Genomic DNA, 21,927 nt, shown 5'->3' with positions numbered 1-21,927 from the left:
AAGAGTGGCCTGAACATAGTAAAAGCTTGGCAAATGTAAGCTGTGATTAGTAGTAATTGTTATTACTGCTATCTTTCTATGTAAACCCTGGTCATCTCTTAGTAAAACCATCGTGTTCTCTCTTTTTTCATTCCTTAGTTTTAGCACTCTCTTAATGTCAACAGCGCTTTGCACAAAATGGGGCCCCCCAGCATTGTTCCACTATCACCACTCTCTTTATAAAAAGTAGGGTAGCGGAATCTTTTGTGCCTCAGAGATCCCCATCAGGAAACCCAGATTACCACCCTTCTCTATCTCCTCATATCAACCTACCTCCCAAATCACTGCTATCCTCTCACAGTGACTTCCATTGCCCACCTCTCAAAACCATCTCCTAAACCACACTGTACAACCAGAAAAACAGATTCCTACTATTTCATAAAGTGCTCTCTTCTTTAGTTAAAATGACTGCTGATAGTCTATATCTTTCATGAAACTTCCCTGATACTGACATGACTTTGGTTACTACTTTTTCCTCAGAGCAAATTCTAGGTAAGCAAGCTCTGTCACACTCACTGCACAATCTCCTTTACCTTTCCATCAGGAAAATATTTTCTCAATCTTTGCTCAGTGGTCTATTTGATCTTTCCATCCAACCACATATGTTGGTGCTTACCATAGACCACTTGTGATTTTGCCAACTTCTGGCAATTTCTGGACTTCTGGGAATTTCTGGAAATGAAATTTGATCATCATGACTAAGAAGATCCTACTAGTATATAGTGGGTAGATGTCAGGGATGCCGCTAAACACCCTACAGTGCGTGGGACAGATAAACACCCTACAATGCGCAGGACAGATTCCTACAAGAGAGAATTGCCCAGCCCAAAATGTCACTAGTGCCAAGTTTTAGAAACTCTGCTACAGACTAAAACGTCTTGAGTGGGGCCAGTTTTAATGTGTTTGATTATATACTTTGCCTATCATGACACACTGAAGAAAAAGACATTGAATACATGATCTAACATACGTGCTTTTTAAGAAATAGTAAAGATGTATAGCATCCATATATAAACAATATTTAAAATGTACAAAGTATAATTCAGTGTCTAAGAGCCACAAGGAATCTCAGAGATCATGTACTACAAATTACACTGACACATAAAGGCCAAAGATATTAGGTAACTTGACCGATATTAGTTAAGTGTCAAATTCAGGAGTAAAGCTGGTGTATGAATTCCAAACTCACTGCTTGTTTTGCATTGTCACATACATATCACACTTAGGAAAATAATAATGTATATAGTCTGTAAGAATAATGATGCTCCAAGGTGCCCACATGCTAAACCCTGTAACCTGTTAATATGTTATGTTACATGGCAAAAGGGACTTTACATAGAAATAAGATTATGAACCTAGAATCAACCTAGATTATCCAGGTAGGATAAACACACAAGCCCTTATAAGTGAAAGAGAGAATAGTCACATGTGACAGGAAAAAAATAAGAGTTGAAGAATGAGTGCAATTCAACTTTCCTTGTTGGCTTTGAAGATGAGGAAGAGGATCACAAGCCAAGGAATGAAGCATCCTCTAGAGCTGGGATCAATTCTCAGCTGACAGCCAGCAAGGAAATGACTACCTCAGTCCTACAACCACAAGGAATTGAATTCTGCAAACAACCTAAATGAGCAAAGAATTGAGTTTTCCCCCTGGAACATGTAAAAAGGAACACAGACCTCTGAATACCTTGGATTCTAGACTGTAAGATCCGTGTTGGACGTATTACCTACAGAATTACAACATAATTGATTTTTTGTTGTTTAAGCCACTGAACTTAGGGCAATGCATCACAACAGCGATTAGAAGCAAATACTATGTGTAACAGCCACATAACAAATGTCCATAGACTGAGTTATCATCATATGTCTGCTTTGGATCATGCTGAATCCACAGCCTTAAAGACTACTTAAGAGTAATCTTCTGAGTTATTGCTGTGATGACGTTCTCTTTTCAAAAATTTAAAGTATTGATAGGTTTCACAGCTTTGTTTGCATTTTAAAATGATGCCTTAAATTATTCAGAATAGGATTTTTTCTTCTCATATAAAAAAAATCAAAACCTTACAATACTGAATTTCTTATAGTTCCTCAAATACACCATTATTTATATACACCTCTGTGATTTTGCAGAGGCCACTCCTTCTCTCTGTGAGTCCTCTTTTTCTTACACCTCACATGCTCTCAAGTCTGATTAAGAAACTCCTTATCCTTTACAGTCATTACCAGGCTCAAAGAACCTTCTCCATCCATGCCATGGAGCTCATCATTCGCTTTTCTGTGCAACCAGAATAAGTTTGAACTTATTTCCATTGCTTCACTTATTAATTTAGCTTATACTATATGTGCTTCTATACTTCCATTCCTTCTACTCTCTGTACATCCTAAGACTATGCTTTTTTATGTGCATAGCCCACAGTAGGACACAAAAGACAATGAACAAGTTTTTAAGAGAATGGATAATCCTCAAATCATCCACCTAATTTCACTAACTGGACCTCTATTTTATGTGACTCTAGTGTAATATTAGCTACATTTCATGAGGACTAGCTATATGCCAGATACAGTTTTATCCAATTTGCATTTTATATATGTCAAAAATCCAAAGAATATCCCAATAAATTGAATTTTTTACCCTTATTTTATAAACTTTAAATTTTCAAACATCAAAAAAATGCATTGAAGTTTTATCTTGAACAGTGTAATATGCAACACAAATGTGAATTTTTTTAATATCAAAAAGAATTTGTATACCTGCAACAACTCTGATAAATGTGCCAGATCCTTCAACATTGTCTCTCACTCTATGTACCGTGATGTTATATATTCCACCAGGAGACAGATCTGTAACTGTGTGCTCCGTAATAACTCCCCAAATAAGATATTCTTCTGCAAATGTTCTGTTTGATATATAAATCTTGTAATGAGTGAAGTTGGTCTCTGTTGGATTCCACATTAAATGTGCGGAGGTAGTATTCACGGCTTTTAATGTTAAGCCACATATCCTAGATGGTTCTATTGAAAAGGTAAATTGTATGTAAATTAAAATTGCACATATATATGTAAAAAAGCAAACATGAATAATATAATTTAATCATCTATGTGATAATCCTTAAATTTATTCATGTATAACACCCTCCACGTTCAGCTCTGCAAACAGAGAAATAGGACATTATATATATGAGTTTTAACTTAAGTGGCACATTAATATCCTCTTTAGTTCCCAAATGTCTTTCCTTAATCGACCATAAATCACTCCAACAGTCATTCCTATAGAATTGTGGGTACCTCCTGAGGAATTTCTCTCTCCTTCCCTCTCTGCCCCTCCCCTGCTCCTACATGCTTGTAACAAGAAGTATCCTTCTACAATATAATCACGGGTTTGTTAGCAGTTAACTAGATGCAGTTAGCTAGATGTTGAATAAAAATGAAATAGAACACATAAGTTAGCGAGTGAATGATGGCCAGAAGCAAAGACACTTTCAAATGTGGTTCTTCTGGTTACACCAAAGTTTTTAGCATTCCTATATTACTGCATTTTTAATACATTCTTCGATGGAAGTAACGTTTCTTGCACTACCATTTGGTCTCCACTGAGAGGGGATCCTGAGACCTCACAAACTTTCATAAGAATTATTGGTAAGATACTATTACTCCATTCCACCCAAAACATTATGAAACTGATTTATAGTAAATTTACAAACATCAGGGAACAGAAGAAAAAAGTTTTCTGCTTATCAAACCACTTCCTCAGTAGAAACTGAATTGTGTTTATATGATTATGTCATACTATAGTATACGTGTGTGTGTATATATATGCATATACGTGTGTGTGTATGTGCATATGTGTGCATATATATGTGCATATATATGCACACATATACATACATGTATATTCATATACGTGACATACAATACATACACACACTTATATATATGTATATATGTTAGCTTCAGATTATTAAAAAAACACCTCTAGGTAGTTCCCAATACATTTAGGCATACAAAGATTTTTTTTTTAGTTCATGTATTTTTTGAGAATTCTCTTAATCATATTTTTATAGATATAATTATTATTATCAGGCTTAATGGGTTTTTTAAGTTTATTATTTATTCATTTAGAGAGAGAGATGCACTTGCACTCTCTTACACTTGCACACATGTAAGTGGGGGAGGGGTAGAGAGAGAGGGAGAGAGAATTGCAAGCAGGCTCTGAGCTGTCAGCAAAAAGCCCAACACCAGGCTCGATCCCTGAACTGTGAGATCATGGCCTGAGCTGAAATCAAGAGTCAGATGCTTAACTGACTGAGTCACCTAACTGAGTCACCAAGGCACCCACAGGCTTTGTTTTAAAAGAGCTTTATCATGCCATTTGTAGCAATGTGGATGGAACTGGAAGGTATTATGCTGAGTGAAATGTCAGTCAGAGAAGGACAGATACCATGTTTTCATTCATAGGTGGATCTTGAGAAACTTAACAGAAGACCATGGAGGAAGGGAAGGGGAAAAAATTGTTACAGAGAGGGAGGGAGGCAAACCATGAGACTCTAAAATACAGAGAATAAACTGAGGGTGAGTGGGGGGCTGGGGTAGAGAAGAAAATTGGTGATGGCCATTGAGGAGGGCACTTGTGGGGATGAGCACTGGATGTTGTACGTAAGCAATGAGCCACAGGAATCCACCCCAAACCCAAGAGCACACCTTACACACTATATGTGAGCCAATTTGACAATAAATTACATTTTAAAAAAGGCTTTAAAAAATAAATAAAAAATAAAATAAAATAGCTTTATTATGTTAAGCTAAAATAAGTTCTCATAAAACAATAAAGAATTTATGATATAATCTTACTTGTAGCCACTTTCTCCATTACAGATACACTGTAATCTCTGCCTTTAACTGTCTTTACCTCGAACATGTAGTCCACACCTGGAGTCAAATTCTTTACTTTGGCTTTGTTGCCATAAACAATTATTTTAAATATCTTTTCCTTTCTAGAAGTCATACAATAGGATATCTGGACAAAGAGAGAGAAAAATTTAATTGCTTAAAAAGAATTGTCTAGAAAGAATTTACTTAGCACCAACTCTGTACCAGTCTAATTCACATACATTCATTAATACAGCAAGGAAGGGTTGTGATTCTCCCTGTCTTCACTAAGGAGTAATTTGGGACTAGCTGATGATGAATAACTTAGGAAAGTTGACTCACATAGTAGTATGCATAGTGGATAGACTCGGAAGTTTCTCTACTAAAATGCCAATAGTCTCAAACTATTTTTAAATTTCATTTCATTTAAATGAAATTTAAAATATTTCATTTTAAATTTAATTATTTTCAACATTTTTCAATAATTTTAAATTTTTCAACTGAAAACTTTTAAATTTTTTCAATAATTTTCAATTATTTTTAATTTTCAATTTAAATATATATATACACACACATCCATATGTACACATATGTATATAAATTAAATATTTAAAATACATATTTTTGACATGTGTGTATATATATATATGCATATATTCTGCTTATATGTGGATATGTGTATAATAGATGTACTGCATAATGAATTGGACTTTTCGTATTGGTCACCTGAAAACAAAAAAAAAATCATGTAAAATTACATATACACTCCCCAACTCCATGTAAGCAGAAGACTGGAAGAGGAGAAAGCAGGAATCATTGGAGTCCCAAGTTTCTGGCCTAGTGGAGAATACCATGGCTTTTCCCTGACTGCCCAAGGTATGGTAATAGGGTGCTTCTGCCCACATTCCACACTGCAGATAAATGAGAGACCAACATGTATCACTACCATAAATTGAGGGTGCCTACTAGAAAGAACAATACCCCTTGGACGGACATGTACTTAGACAGCAGACTTCCTGCTCATGTACCTGATTAGAGAAAAAGGAAGTCAGAAAGAAAGAACATCGCCAAAAAAAAAAAAAAAAAAAAAAAAAAAAGAGCTGTGGAGTAATCTGTATATCCACTCTTTGTCAGGGCAATCCATGAGTCAAGTACAAACCATGAGGAGTAGTCAGTCTTAAATCATCTTACCAGGACCCCATCCAAGAAGGCTGACCTTTGTGCAGAGACCCTGACAGCAAAAAGCAATGGGATATAATGGCATAGAAAAAGGCAAGCCAGAACTGGGTCCATCACATCAAGGAAATGGACAATGAGGACAACCCCCAGAGCCTTCCAGAGAACTCACACATGTGCCTCAGGAGAGAGCCAGTTAAACAGATTGGGGGACTGTTAAACAAACTGGAAGCCATTCAATGTTAGTTAGGAGAGTAAAAAAAAAAAAAAAAAAAAAAAATCAGCAAGAGAGAGAACAAAAACAGACGCTTGGAAGGCAGAACTCACTCCAATTCTTTTGTTAGATGAATGCATGATAAATGTCATGCTCCTTGCCAGCCCATCTTTCATCATAACTTAAGCCTATCAATTATTCATAAAATCTCTGAGAATTATCATTGCCTTTAGAAATTTTCAGTGGAATAACCTGATGGTTCTAACACTTTGGAGAGTTCTTTATTCATTAAAAACTATTTACAACAATCTTTACTCTTCTTCAGTCTATATTTCATGTTTGTAAAACAGAAAGAAGGATATATCTAAATGAAAATAATGACATTAATTTTATAAATTATTTAAACTTTATTATGCTTTAGAAAATAATTGTCATGTGGTAGGAATCAGAGAAATAAATTTCCTAGGTAGATATGTTTATCACTGCCTTGTGGGAAGAGTGTTTTGTTACGGAAGAAGATAATCATGAGGTCTAGAAGCATTTCATTGTTTATTGATTTATAAGGTGTCACTGAAAATTACTTTGCTTGTCTGGCATATGGAAAGGCAGGAAGAGTGAGGAGAATGCTGAGGACTTCTGATATGAAAAAGGATGGTAAGAGAAAGTATCTTGTAATAGAATATAATCATAATGGAGTGCTAGATTTGAATACACAAAGAGTTATAGTAAGACATTAAAGAAGGGTTAGAAGGAAATCGTCTATAGTGATCTAATGTAAAATCTTAAAGTCCAATTTGAAGGACAGAGGTTTGTTTGTTTCCCAAAGTATGTGGACTACATGTCCAAAAGAAACCAATTGAAGAAAATGCAATTTTTGCTTTATTTATACTTTTAAAGCATAGTTTGAAGACCTGGGATGATTAATTTTAAATGATTAGGAAAATGATCCCAATTATGCAAGTACCCTGTGCAAAGCAAACAGGATACTGTTGCTTAATTCATTAAAATTTAACAAATAATCTCATTGGTTGAGAAAGACTAGGATAACCATTAGTGATACAATACGGTTGGTAAAAATAATCTGAATCCTAAATATTAACATGATTTCTTAGAATAAGTTTCACTCATTAGTAGACATACAATTTACAGTCTCCGGGGGAAAAAAGTGGTCATGCAAAAATAGGAAAAGGTAATTGTAGGGCTATATATTTCATCTGGCAACAAATAATTTTATGGCCTCAGTTAACCCCAAATAAAGATCATTCCTTTTGGCATTTGTCTTGAGAAATGAGAAATAGGACAGACAGACAAGAGTTAAAAAATGTGAATGTCTTACAATTAACATAAATGCTTAGAATTTTCAATAGAGAATACCTACACAGAATACAGAACTGAATCGAATCATTCCAGAAACGATAGAATTTTTAATGAATGATTTATTAGGAGGCCCCTATTATTGAATGACATTTAGAAATAACAAATAGAATGCTAACTCCTGACTTTGTGACCTTGCTAGTGTAGCATAACTTCTCTTCTTTTCCATAAGTCTGAATCCTACTAAAAGTGCATCTCAAGTTCCACCCTTTTCTGTTACTATACTCAGTATTGATATCGTCCCTCCATAATTACCCCAAACATATATGGAAAAACACTGTAATGTAAGGTTTTATTTATTTATCAAATATTTACTAAGCTTCAAATTCAGGGCAAGCATTAGTATAGGTACTAGATACATAGTGATAAAGAAGACAGAAAAGGCATCTGATTGTAGGGAAATTACTTTCTCTTTTTTAATGTTTATTTATTTTTGAGAGAGAGAAACACACACACACAGAGCGGGAGCATGGGAGGAGCAGAGAGAGGGAGACACAGAATCTGAAGCAGGCTCCAGGCTCTGAGCTGTCAGCACAGAGCCCATGCGGGGTTTGAACCCACGAACCATGAGATCATGACCTGAGCCAAAGTCGGACACTTAACCAACTGAGCCACCCAGGTGCTCCAGGGAAATTACTTTCTATTGGTAGCATCTAACAACAAGAAACTCAGTTAATAAATGAATGAGATAACTCAGATACATTGAATTGGGATTGAATCAAAAGAGCAGTTTTATTTAGATTACATAATCAGAGAAGGAGATGAGAAGATCATATTTGAACTGACAATTCCATAACAGGAAAAAGTCAACCAAAACTGAAGGCAAGATCCCAAAATAAATGTCAAGAGCAAAAACCTTGTAATGAAAATGCTTTTGGCATGCTAATGGAACAGAAAGAGAGCTGAATATGGTTGTAACATAGTAACTAAGCAGACAGGATGGTTAGATGAAGGTCCAATCAGATGAGGTCTTGGAGATCATGGCAAGGAGTTTAGATTTTATTCAAAGGGCAGTGGAAATCTACTGGAGGATGTTAAACTAATGAGAGACACAATGTTTTTAACAGCTCTCTTTTTCTCTCTCTGGCTGTTATGTGGAAAGTGGATTGGAAGGAAATGAAGAATGGAAACAGCCCAGTTAGGAGGTGAGAAGCTACCATCTTTCACCTAGGCTGCTGGCCTTGGTAAGAAATGGTAGCGTCTAAGACAAGAGAGGTACGGTGAGATGGAGAGAAATGGACACATTGAGAACCTATTTTAGAGGTATAAGTAGCAGAACTAGCAGATGGATTGAGGGAAGAGGGAATGGGAAGAATCAAAGGTAACTGGGCAAGTGATTTCAGGACAGTGTCCTTTCCAGAGATAGGAGAGACTGAAAGGAGCAGGGGTGGGATCACAAAGGGAAGGTAGAACCTTGTAAGCCATGGTAGGAGTCTTTAAACACAAAAATAATATATATTTTACTTCTAAGAAAGAACATTCTGATTGTCGTGTGGCAAGAAAGGTGTTAAAAAGAGATTCACATTAAAATTAAGCTTCCTTGATTGTGAAATGTGAACTAAGACAATTTAAAAAAAGAAAAGAAAAAATAGTAATTCAATTATTCACTCATCAAAATATTTATTGATCCCTACTATATGTCAGATACTGTTCTCAGTAATGGTACCAAATGGTGACCAAAACAGACAAAAGACCTGCTCCTGTAATTTGTATGTTGGAGCATTTTCCAAACATATCTCATTAAATTCCTTCAACAGTTCTATAGAATAATAATAATCTTCATTGATAGATGAGGAATTACGACCAAAGAGTATAAAAACTAGCCAAGATCTAACAGTAGAGGTGAAGTTGGGATTTAAAGCAAGAAATTCCAGGGCCTTGATTCTTCCATTAACCATAATGCCTACCATCCCTTGTAAAATCACAGAAAAACTAACCATAGGCGTATAAAACAAAGTTGCATCAGCCCAGTATTAAGCCCATGCTTATATGGGCAATTAATCCATGACAAAGGAGGCAAGAACATACAATGGAGAAAAGACAGTCTCTGTAATAAATGGTGCTGGGAGAACTTGCAAACTATGCAAAAAAATGAAAAAAAAAAGAAAAAAGAAAAAGAACTGGGCCACTTTCTTATACCATACACAAAAATAAAATCAACATGGATTAAAAATCTAAATATGTAAACCGAAACCATAAAATTCCTAGAAGAAAACAGGTAGTAATTTCTTTGACATCAGCCGGAGAAACATTTTTCTAGATATATCTCCTCGGGCAAGGAAAACAAAAGCAAAAATAAACTACTGGGACTACACCAAAATATCTCAAAGCATTGTTGATTTCTCCTTTGATTTCTTCATTTACCCATTGATTGTTCAGAAGCATGTTGTTTAATCGCTACATATTTGTGACTTTTCCAGTTTTCCTCTTATAATTGATTTATAGTTTCATACCATTGTGGTCAGAAAAGATGCTTGATGTGATTTCATTCTTCCTTAATGTATTGAGATTTATTTTGTGGCCAACATGTGATCTATCCTGGAGAATGATCCATGTTTTCTTGAGATGAATGTGTATTCTACTGTTTTTGTTTTTGCTTTTGTTTTTTTTCTTTTAACGTTTATTCATTTTTTGATAGAGAGAGAGAGAGAGAGAGAGAGAGAGAGAGAAAGTGTGAGTGGGAGAGGGGCAGAGAGAGAGGAAGACAGAATCCAAAGCAAGCTCCAGGCTCTGAACTGACAGCACAGAGCCTGACATGGGGGCTCGAACTCACGGACCTTGAGATCATGACCTGAGCTGAAGTCTGACACTTAACCAGCTGAGCCATCCAGGCGCCCCTATTCTACTGTTTTTGAATGGAATACTGCATATACATCTATTAAGTCCATTGGGTCCAATGTGTCATTTAAGGCTGATGTTTCTTTACTGATTTTCTGTCTGGATAATTTACCCATTGATGTAAGTGGGATATTAAAGTTTCCTACTATTATTATATTGATGTCTATTTCTCCCTTTAGGTCCATTAATATTTGCTTTATATATTTAAATGCTTCTATGTTGGGTCCATAAACACATACAAATGTTATATCCTTTTGTTGGATTGATCCTTTACCACTATGTAATAATCTTCTTTAACTTTTATTATAGCCTTTGTTTAAAGTCTATTTTGTCTGACATAAATATAACCATCTCAGCTTTCTTTTGGTTTGCATTTTCATGGAACATCTTTTTCTTTCCTTCCACTTTCAGTCTGTGTGTCTTTACAAATGAAGTGAATCTCTTGTAGGCAGCATATAGATGAGTCTTCTTTTTTATCCATTCAGTCATTTCTTGTTTTTTGTTTGAAGAATTTAGGCCATTCACAATAATTATTTTTATTTATTTATTTATTTATTTATTTATTTATTTATTTATTTATTTAATTTATTTATGTATTTATGTATTTATTTATTTATGTACTCTCTATACCCATACGTGGGGCTCCAACACATGACCCGAAGATCAAGAGTCACATGCTCTTCTCACTTAGGCAGCCAGGCACACCTCACAGTAATTATTGATAGGTATTTATTGTTTGGCATTTTGATAAGCATTTTTCTGGATGGTTTTTAGTTCCTCTCTGTTTCTTTCTTCTTCACTTGCTTTCTTCCCTTGTAGTTTGTTGACTTTCTTTAGTGTTATACTTAGATTCCTTTCTCATTATCTTTTTTTTTAACTTTTTTTAAATGTTTATTTATTTTTGAGGGAGAGGGAGAGAGAGAAAGAGAGAGAGGAAGCATGTGCACACAAGTGGGGGAGGAGCAGAGAGAGAGGGAGACACAGAATCCTAAGTAGGCTCCAAGCTCAGAGCTGACAGCACAGAGGCCAATGAGTGGCTTGAACTCACAAACCATAAGATCATAACCTGAGCTGAAGTCAGACACTTAACTGACTGAGCCATCCATGCAGGCACCCCATATTCCTTTCTCATTATCTTTTGTGTATCTACTATAGGTTTTTACTTCATGGTTACCGTGAGGCTCACAGAAAGCAATCTATATATCATCTATTTTAAGTTGATAGCAACTTAAGTTCAAATGGATTATAAAACTCTATAGTTTTACTCTTCTCTCCCACATTTTATGTTTTTGTTGTCACATTTCACATCATTTTTGGTGTTGTTTATCCCTTAACAAATTATTGTAGTTAGTTATTTTTACTACTTTGGTTTAGCCTTCATACTAGTTTTATAAGTGATTAATCCACTGTTTTTATTATATATTTACCTTTACCAATGAGATTTATACTTTCATACATTTTCTTGTTCCTAATAAATGCCCTTTAAGATCAAAGTCCCTTTAACATTTCTTGTAAGTCCGTTTTAGTAATGATGAACTCCTTTAGCTTTTGCTTGTCTGTAAAACTCTATCTTTTAATTCTGAATAATAATTTTGCTGGGTAGATTTTTCTTGGTTGGAAGTTTTTTTATTTCAACACTGAATATATTGTGTATTTCCCTTCTGGCCTCCATTCTTCTTCCAAAAGCAGGAGTTTTCTGCTTAAAAATCTGTTCAAAGTCTTAAAGGGTTTCCTCTGTACATAACAAGATGATGCTCTTCTCTAGCTGCTTTTAAAATTCTCTCTTTAACTTTCAATATTTTAATTTTAATGTGTCATGGTGTGGATTTCTTTGGGTTTAACTTACTTGAAACTTTCTGGACTTCCTGCATCTGGATGTCTGTTTCCCTCTATAGGTTAAGGAAGTTTTCAGCATTGTTTCTTTAAATACATTTTCTGCCCCTTTCTTTCTCTCTTCTTTTCGGATCCCTGTAATGTGAATATTACTCCACCTGATGTTTTAAGTTCCTTTATCTTCCTTTTTCAAAATTATTTTTTCTTTTGCTGCTCTGTTTGAGTGAGTTCCACTGTCCTGTCTTCTAGATCATTGATCTTTTCTTCTGCTTCATCTAGTCCACTGTTGAATCCCTCTAGTGTTTTGTTTTGTTTTGTTTTGTTTTTTAGCTCAGCTACTATATTCTTCAGCTCTGTGAGTTGGTTTGCTACTCTTATATTTTCTGTCTCCTTATTGAAGTTCTCACTGTGTTCATCCATTCTTCTTCCAAATTTGGTGACCATTTTGTTGACTATTATTTTTAACTTTTATCAGGTAAATTACTTATCTCCATTTCATTATGGTCTTTTTCTGAGGTTTTATCTTGTTCTTTCATTTAAAACAGATTTCTTTGTTCTCTCATCTTGCTGGTCTTTATGTGTTTGTGTCCATGTTATTAGGTAAAACATTTACCTCTTCCAGTCTTGAAGGAGAGGCCTCATGTAGGAGATAAACCTTATTGTCCAACTATGCCCTAGCTCTTGGCTATCTTTCAAACCTTTGTGATTGTCCAAGAAGCCTGATTACTCTTGATAGATGCCAGTTGAAGAGGATATGCCAAGACCTGCTAGTGTTCCAGAGGGAGAGATCTCACTCATCACCCAGTTTCAGACTGATAGGAAGGCAGACCCCCAAGGAGCACCTTTTAATGTATGTAAATATATACAGTCCTGTGGGATCACAATCATAAGTCATGCTGACCTCCAGACCAGGTGATCTGGGAAATATCCCAACTCACAGTTGTAAAAATCAGGGCTCCAGATGAGTGTAAAAGCCCATTTCTGTGAGGTACCAGCAAGCTCAGTGAGCCAAGGGAAAGGACAAAGATGGTGGTCCCCACCATATGTTCTCTGAGAGCACGTCCGTAGCCTTTATATGTGTGGCAAACCTGAGGTGTGCCCATCAGGATGAAGGTCCAGGACAAGTAAATAGGCCTTTTTCATAGCAAGACTGGAAGTGTGTTTTACTCTGCTACCTGTGAAGTGTCCTGGGGGTTGGGAGTGGGGGCTTCTAAAACTGTCTTTCTAATTGTTACCATCCCATGAAAACCAGGAACTCAACCCTCCCAGCCCTTGCCACCAGAACCAGATCCCCAAGGAGCATTCCCTGTGTAGGAGAATTCCCTATGGCTTTAGCAAAGCCGAAGGCAAATGTAGGGCTGGGGATGCCTACTGGTTTTACCAGGGCAGTGGGAGAATATAGGGACTACAAGTGCCCACCAGTGCTAGCAAGGTAGAGAAAAGCACAAAAATGGCTCCTGCCAGGACCTCTGTCATTAGACAGAGTCCCAACAGGCCACTTCCACTCTACTAGAAACTTTAAGATAAGCAAATGAATCTCCTTCACATATAGGCTAGATGCTTTTCAAACTGCTGCTTTGAAAAGGAGAGTGAATCTGTGTGCAATCCCTTAAAGTAGTATCTCAATACTTTACAATCTCATTGGTTTTCAAAGCCACATGTTTTGGGGGCTCATCTCTCTGCTGCAGATCTTAGGGGCTGGGGTGCCTGATGTGGGGTATGAAACCTTTGCTTCTCAGGGAGAAGTTCCAGATTTGTGATATCCCTCCCTATTGTGGGTTGCTATGTGAGGGATGGGGTTTTTGGCAAGACTGAATCTCAGCCTCTCCCACCCATCTCAATATGGCCCCCCCCTTTTTTTTGAGAGAGATTGAGACAGAGCATGAGTGGGGTAAGGGCAGAGAGAGAGGAAGACACACAGAATCCGAAGCAGGCCCCAGGCTCTGAACTGTCAGCACAGAGCCCGACACAGGGCTCGAATCCACGAACCATGAGATCATGACCCGATCTGAAGTCGGATACTTTACCGAGTAAGCCACCCAGATGCCCCTTTTATTGTCTGTTTGAAAGGAGCCATCTAGTATTCAGGTCTTTTTCAGAGGGAATTATTCCATATGTGGCGGTGGGTTCAATGTGTCTGTAGGAGGAAGTAAGTTCAGAATCTTTTTATGCTGCCATCCTAGACTGCCCCTTACTTGTTTCTTTTTACTTTTTTAATGTTTCTATTAGACAATTTAAAATTGCACACAAGGCTCTCATTTATGGCTTCCATTATATTTCTATTGGACAAAGCTGGTCTACAACATCACTCAGAGTTCATAAAAGACAGTTGAAAGGTGTAAGAAAGGAAAAGGCAAACTTCCATTGATGTTCTATATCAACTATTTGATTTTTTCTAAGTTCACATTGAATTCTTTTAGGTCTTAAATGTGTGAGCCAATGTTTACTTTCATGCTTGGAATAGATTATACCTTCAGTTCCATTACAGTTATGAGATTCTTTTAAAGCATATAAATCTTTTTGCACTCCCAGTGCTCATGAAAAGAAAGCCAGCAATCTAACAGTTTCAGAGGATTACTCACTAGAACAAATATTTGGTGTTCAAATGAATTTCACAGTTCATCCATACTAATAAATGTTCTTTATATTTTGAATACTCCAAATGTTGGGCAAAACAAAGCAAGGATTTCTGTTTTGTAAAGGAACTCCTATTACAAAATTTATTACCAGAATATTTTGCATAAGTATATCACTATGAGCTTAATTCTTCTGAAAAAAGATAGAATTGATTGAAGTTGATGTCTACTAATATCATGAGAAATAGAAGATACTAGTTTTCTTATGTTCTCCATGACATAGACCTTGCAATGACCTTGCATGCCATGCAGATTCCATCATTAGTAGAGAACTATTAGATGGCTTGGTTTTCTGAGAACCCATTAAGAGCCAACTGGAATTTATATTGCAGCAACAGAATTGACAATACCTGGTGACTGAGACTGAAGATTTCATTTAAGATAGCTCACTTTAAAATTTGCCTTGGTTTGGGCACCTGGGTGGCTCATTCAGTTAAGTGTCTAACTCTGGATCTCAGATCAATTCTTGATCTGTGGGTTGTGAGCTCAAGCCCCATGTTGGGCTCCCTGCTGGGTGTGGAGCCAACTTAAAAAAATTTTTTTCCCTTGGTTAATCAGTCAGACCTTTAACACATACTGCCCTCTCCTTTTAGTTTTAGAGGATTTAGACTTGATATTACCTTCCCCCCCAAGCTTTTTTGAACTGTTGTTCCAGTCATTACCTTTCTCATATCTGCAGTTCTTCTAGAATGTAAGCACCATAAAGACAGGAATTTGTTGTTAAAAAAAATAGTTGTTTTTTTCAATGTTGACTTTTGGATTTGTTGAATGATTGAAATTGTTATTGTTCCAGGAATCTTTCCACTCAGCCTGAAGGCATGCACTACACTCCTATCCTTTAAAACAAAACAAAACAAAACAGGGGCACCCGGGTAGCTTAGTCGGTTGAGTGTCCAACTTTGGCTCAGGTCATGATCTCATGGTTGGTGGGCTCAAGCCCGCATCAGGCTCTGTGCTGATAGCTCAGAGCCTGCAACCTGCTTCGGATTCTGTCTCTGGCTCTCTCTGCCCCTCCCCTGCTTGCGCTCTGTCTCTAAAATAAATAAACATTTAAAAAATTAACAAACAAAACAACTCTCTTTTACTTTACTTCTAATCTTAAACTATAATTAATGAAAGTATTATAATATACAGAGTCTAACTCCATTTCCTTTTTTTTAAAAACTCCATTTCTTGTTTGACTACTGACAACTTTTAGATCCCTATCCCTCTTCCCAACCTACCCTACATCTCAGCCTCCAAGATAAGAAAGCCTTAGATTCTTTTGCCTCTGAGGGCAGAAAACTTTCCACCTTCACAGCTTCTAGTGCTTTCAGGAAGCTCCTGCCCCAGCTCTACCCTCTAAGCACAATAAAAAATGAAAACCAACCCCTCTTCCTTTCTATTTGCTCCTGTTCTCATATGACCCCTGTGAACCTATTCCATCCTGGGATTCCTCAATTTGTTATAAATACTAATGAGTGCTTTTGTGTCATATGCTTTGGCATCCAAAGAAATTCCTGGTGGGTAATCATGTCTGCTTCTAAGCAGACATCAAAATAAGTGGTAAACATATAAAACTAATGTAATGTTATATGTAAACTATACTCAAATAAAAAAACTTTTTTTAAAACAAGTATATTGTACAAAGGATATGACAAAGACATGAACATAAAGTTAGGTGAATCACAGAAGAGAATAAATAATTATTTTGAGAAATAGGTGGGGAAGCCATCCCCCAAAATATGGTGAGAGTAAAGAATACATCAATAAACATATCAGAAAGAAAAAAAACTTATAGGGATGAGTCTCAAGCGGTGTGTACTATCAAGGAAAGAAAGAGTAAAATGCTAGTGTATTTACAATATAAGCCTGGAATTTAAGATGAGTATAAGGGAAGGTAATGAGATGATGGTTCAACAGATTTAGAAGGACTGTTCCGGGTGTCAGCTTGTTCCTTGGAACAAAAGGGAGCCAACAATGACAGTAAGAGCCTGAAACGAGGCAAAGTAGATGGAAACAGAAAAGAAAAGGATTTTCACAGTAATTCTAAGTTGGAATCATCAGGATTCAGTAAACAAGTACATAAGGAGCTGAAAGAAAAAGGAGTCAAGGATGACACTAAAATTTCCAATAAGGGAGGGTGATAAATTTCTAATAAGGGAGGCTGATAAATTCAAGGGAGCTTTCATACAGGGAATGATATCTGAGCAGGGTCTCAAAGAATTGTCAAAGAAAATTGGGAGAGAATATATATTCCAAAGAATATGACCAAAGAATAGAATCAGGAAAACACAAAATATGTGGATAACGGTAGGCAATACAATTCTGCTGAAATATGCAATCTAGAGAAAATAGATTAGACAGGTTGTTAAAGTCTGACTCTGAAGACCATACTAAGTCGTGTGTACATTAGATAAATGGTGGAGAACCACTAAAAGACTCTATATTTTATACAAGTCTTAAAGATAGATTTACAGGGCGCCTAGGTGGCTCAGTCAGTTGAGCGTCCCAACTTCGGTTCAGGTCATGATCTCGCGGTGAGTTCGAGCCCTGCATCGGGCTCTGTGCTGACAGGTTGGAGCCTGGAGCCTGCTTCCCATTCTGTGTCTCCCTCTCCCTCTGCCCCTCCCCCGCTCATGCTCTGTCTCTCTCTCTGTCAAAAATAAATAAACATTTAAAAAAAATTAAAGATAGATTTATAACATTACTTCTTTATCTTTAGCCCGGATACTATAAATAAATGTGGCTTCTTTTTATGTCTGTCATATAGTAACTATTATTTTCTTTCCCTTATTAATCTTAATTGTTAAAAAATTCATACTCAAGCATAAAACCCAGATGTACTGATCTGTTCATATCAAGTATCCAGTAGTTTTATTGCTCTGGTTCCTTTTAGATTGCACTGAGTTGAGAAATTATCACATTTTATAGTATATTATTTTTTACTTACAGGAAACATTTTTTGTTGTACCTGCCCAAATACTAATGATTCTTTTTATAACCCCTATCCCCCATAGACCTGTGGCCACCATTTTTTTTTTTACATGATTTGGGACCTACAAGCACAGTTAACTGGAACCGTACGAGGTATCTAATCCAATTTGGAATAATCACAGTCCTTCCCATGGGAATTTAAGGGGAGTCTGTCTCTCTGTAGCTGATAATGCACCATTTGTACTTGGAAGTGTACACAGCATTCTTTCACTCACCACACAGATTGCTTAGCAAAGAAAATCGGTCATCAGAAAAAGTAATAATAAGGCAGATGAGCAGAAGTTGACAGAAAAGAAAATAATCCCTGGATTCTCCACAGCCTTAAAATATCTGATTGTAGGCCTTCCTAACACCCAGTTATATCCCTTTCCTTGGTCCCCATGAGGCTCTCTTGCATTAATACATTTTCGTCTTTATTGCGTAAACTATTTCACGTTGTTTTCTGTTATTTGTAACTCAAACTGCCACTTCCTACCACTAAGAAAGTACGGAAAAGTTGTTGGCCCCATAGAATGCAAAGCAACATTACCGTCCCTGGAAGTTGACTTGGCAAACCGTACCATGTAGGATGCAGGGTGAATACATTTCCCCATGTGATGCCAAGTTACATTGTTAGCAACAAAACACAAGCAAAACATACATATTTAGTACAAATAATAACAGACCCAATTGAAAAGTGGCTGCTCCGTATATCTTAACTCTCCTACTCCCTCGGCTAGAAATCTCCACTCAACTAAATCTCTAGGATAAGGTTGAAAGGGAGCCCATAGCACATCACCCAGTTTAAACAGCTCAGATCTTTGTTCTGGCCAGTGCTGTCACAGAAGCTTTACCCTCCAGCACCACTGTTCCTTCATTCACTGTCCTTTCATCTCTGAAAACTGAACTCTTTTAAAGTATCAACTTTGATTCATATTTGACCACTTCCCATGATAACCTTGTAGTTTTAAAGCAGTAAAAGAAAAGATTACTTTGGAGGAAAATCTTGCATGAAAAATAGAATAGTTTTTAAAACCATTAATGTAAAAGAAAGAATAAAAACAGAGTGAAATAAAGACCCTACTAAACATCAAGGTTGTATGATAGCAGCACTGTTCTTTACCTGAAACTTTTCAAAGCCTCCTTGTGGAAGTTTCCAAGACAAATATATTGTGTTCTCTTCCTGCCCCAAAATCAGCAAATCAGATGGTGGGTATGGATCTAGGGCAATAAAATAAGACACTGGAATGGTATCTTTTTTTTTAATTAAAAAATTTTTTAACTTTTTTTAAAGTTTATTTTTGAGAGGGGGTGGGGGAGGGAGGGGCAGAGAGAGAGGGAATACAAAATCTGCAGCAGGCTCCAAGCTCTGATCTGTCAGCACAGAGCCCAATGTGGGGCTTGAACTCACAAAACGTGAGATCCTGACCTGAGTCGAAGTTGGAGGCTTAACCAACTGAGCCACCCAGGAGTCCCTAATATTTTAAATACGATTTTAGAGTGAGAGAGAGAGCGTGCAAGCAGAGGAGAGGGGCAGGGGAGAGAGAGAGAATCTGAAGTATGCTCCACACTCGGGTGGAGCCCAAAGCAGGACTTGATCCTACAACCCTGGGATCATGACCTGAGCCAAAATTAAGAGTTGGATGCTCAACACCTAGGTGCCACCCCCCTTTTATTTTATTTGAGAGAGAGAGAGGAGAGGGGGTAGGTAGGGAGCAGAGGGAGACAGAGAATAAAATACTGAAATGATATCTTTAAAAAACAAAACAAAACAACAAAACCTTGACTGTCACACTAAGGAAGAGTCCTAGGATACACAGAGAGAGACACTAAGCACTGGAATGATATCTTAAAACAAACGAATACACAAAATAACCTTGACTGTCACACTATGGAAGAGACTTGGATACAGAGGTTTTTCCAGTCTGTTTTAGTACTGTGTGATCTTGTGCAAGCAATCTATCCTGAATCTGTCTCCCCAACTCTGCAATGGAAGGGAAAAAACCAATTTTCTACAAAGCCTCTTCCCACAATAAAATTATGTAAAATATGGATTTTAACATTTCTTTTTTCTCATAGCAAAATTCAGTATGAACTTAATTCAAATTGGGATTTTTAACTTACAATTTTATGCACTGCATAGAGTAGGAGATCTATCTATCACCCCTGCCTTAAGTTCACAAACTCCTTTTCCCTTTAAACATTATAACTGAGAAGGTTCTTGAAGCTTATTCTTCAAATTGGTAACATGACTCTATTTCTAATTCCTATTAAATATTGTCATGTTACATTGCTTTTTTTAACTGAGAGAAATATTAATATTTTTTGGAATAATTTCATCTCTAAAATTCAAATTTTGCATGAGATTTTATTTGTCCCTACTTACATATTGATTTAAGTTTATTAGAATTCAGCTCAATGGTACACTTACATCTGAGTCACTGATTCACTATCCTTTTTTATTCTGTTTTTCTGTAATGCATATTCCCTTTTAACTGGAATTAATTTATTATGCTTCCAAATTCCCATAATATATTTTAGCTTTATTTTATACACTTATTACTATTCCATCTACTTCCAAATGGAGTTGAGGTGGCTTATAAAAAAGGCAGGTACAGAAAGATAAAAAATTATTAATATACAGTAAAAGACAAAAGTCAAATAGTAAAGTCAGAGAGATGGGGAAAATTACTAAGTCACTAGCCTTGTCTTAGAAAACACAGCCAAAGCAACATCATGAAATATGAAGGTATTATTAAACCCAGAGTAGAAATGAAGATCTTGAGGTCCAAACAGAATCAGAATTTGTACAAAGTCACAGAGCCAAGAAATACAAGAGTCCTCCAGATGACATAGTGGCCTTTCTACTGAAGCACAGTGGTTACAAGGACAGGATTTCATCTCAAGGAAACACAGGTTCAAATCTCTGTCATCTTGTATAAGATATAATTTCTACTGAAATTCTCTTAGCCTCAGTTTCCTCATTTATAAAAAATACAAACATATGCATCACATTATGATTGACAAAATAAAAGTAGTCACTCAGAATTAAGGGATATAAAGCATACCTAACAAAGTGCCTGATAAACAACAAGCACTCAATTTGATGATGACAACAATGATGGTGATGGTGACCATGATAATGGCACAGCCCAAGTCAAAGCAGCAAGGAAAATTTCACTGATATAAAATTTTTAAATAAAGTTAAAAAAAAATTAAGCCATTTCTCATCTGTTTCTCATCTATTTCTGATGTTTCTTAGATGGTCTTTATGAGAGGCAGCAATGTCATATCAGTTTTAGAGTTAGATACCTGGGTTAAATATCTCACCTTTAGTAATGAACACCTCTGAGCCTTAACCTACATTTGAGGTTACCTGGGTAGATTCAGTATGGTGACTTAAGCAAATAACATCATGTTGGTGTATCGTAAGTGCTCAAATGTTTTAGTGTATTTTCCAGGAATTTATTTGACTATCACTCATTTTCCAGTGCTTTCTCCTCCTCCATATCGCAGATTCTGAGGTTAAGCCTCCTTTCACACTGACAGAGCACTGGTACTTTATTAAATACAGGTGCATGTTCCGGGGCCACACATGTGAAAGGAATCTTTGGAACACTGCACATGCTCAAGGCAGGAATACATGCAAGTGATGCTAATAAGGTCAGAAGAGGCAAACTGAACCCCAAAATGCAATTAAAGATACAGTGCCATTTATTTTTTCATATTAAAAGTTTTGTTTTGTTTTTCATAAAATGTTAAATACTCAAAATATTGGAAAAATATTGAGTATTTCATGACAATAATATCTTGAGGTTTAGAGTACTTTGCACTTGCAGAGAGAGCTTTGTGTTTGGATTTTATCAACAAGATTTTGCACCCAGGCAGGAATAATTATTCTCATTTTATAAGTGAAAACTTAATAGTTTTGCCCAAGGTCACATAATTAATAAGTGATAGAGGCAGGAATACAACTCAGGCATTTTCCAAGTTAAG

This window comes from Leopardus geoffroyi, chromosome B4, assembly GCF_018350155.1.
Source record: "Leopardus geoffroyi isolate Oge1 chromosome B4, O.geoffroyi_Oge1_pat1.0, whole genome shotgun sequence".
Taxonomy (NCBI): domain Eukaryota; kingdom Metazoa; phylum Chordata; class Mammalia; order Carnivora; family Felidae; genus Leopardus; species Leopardus geoffroyi.
The sequence above is the reverse complement of the archived record's forward strand: the minus strand, read 5'-3'. Positions refer to the sequence as shown.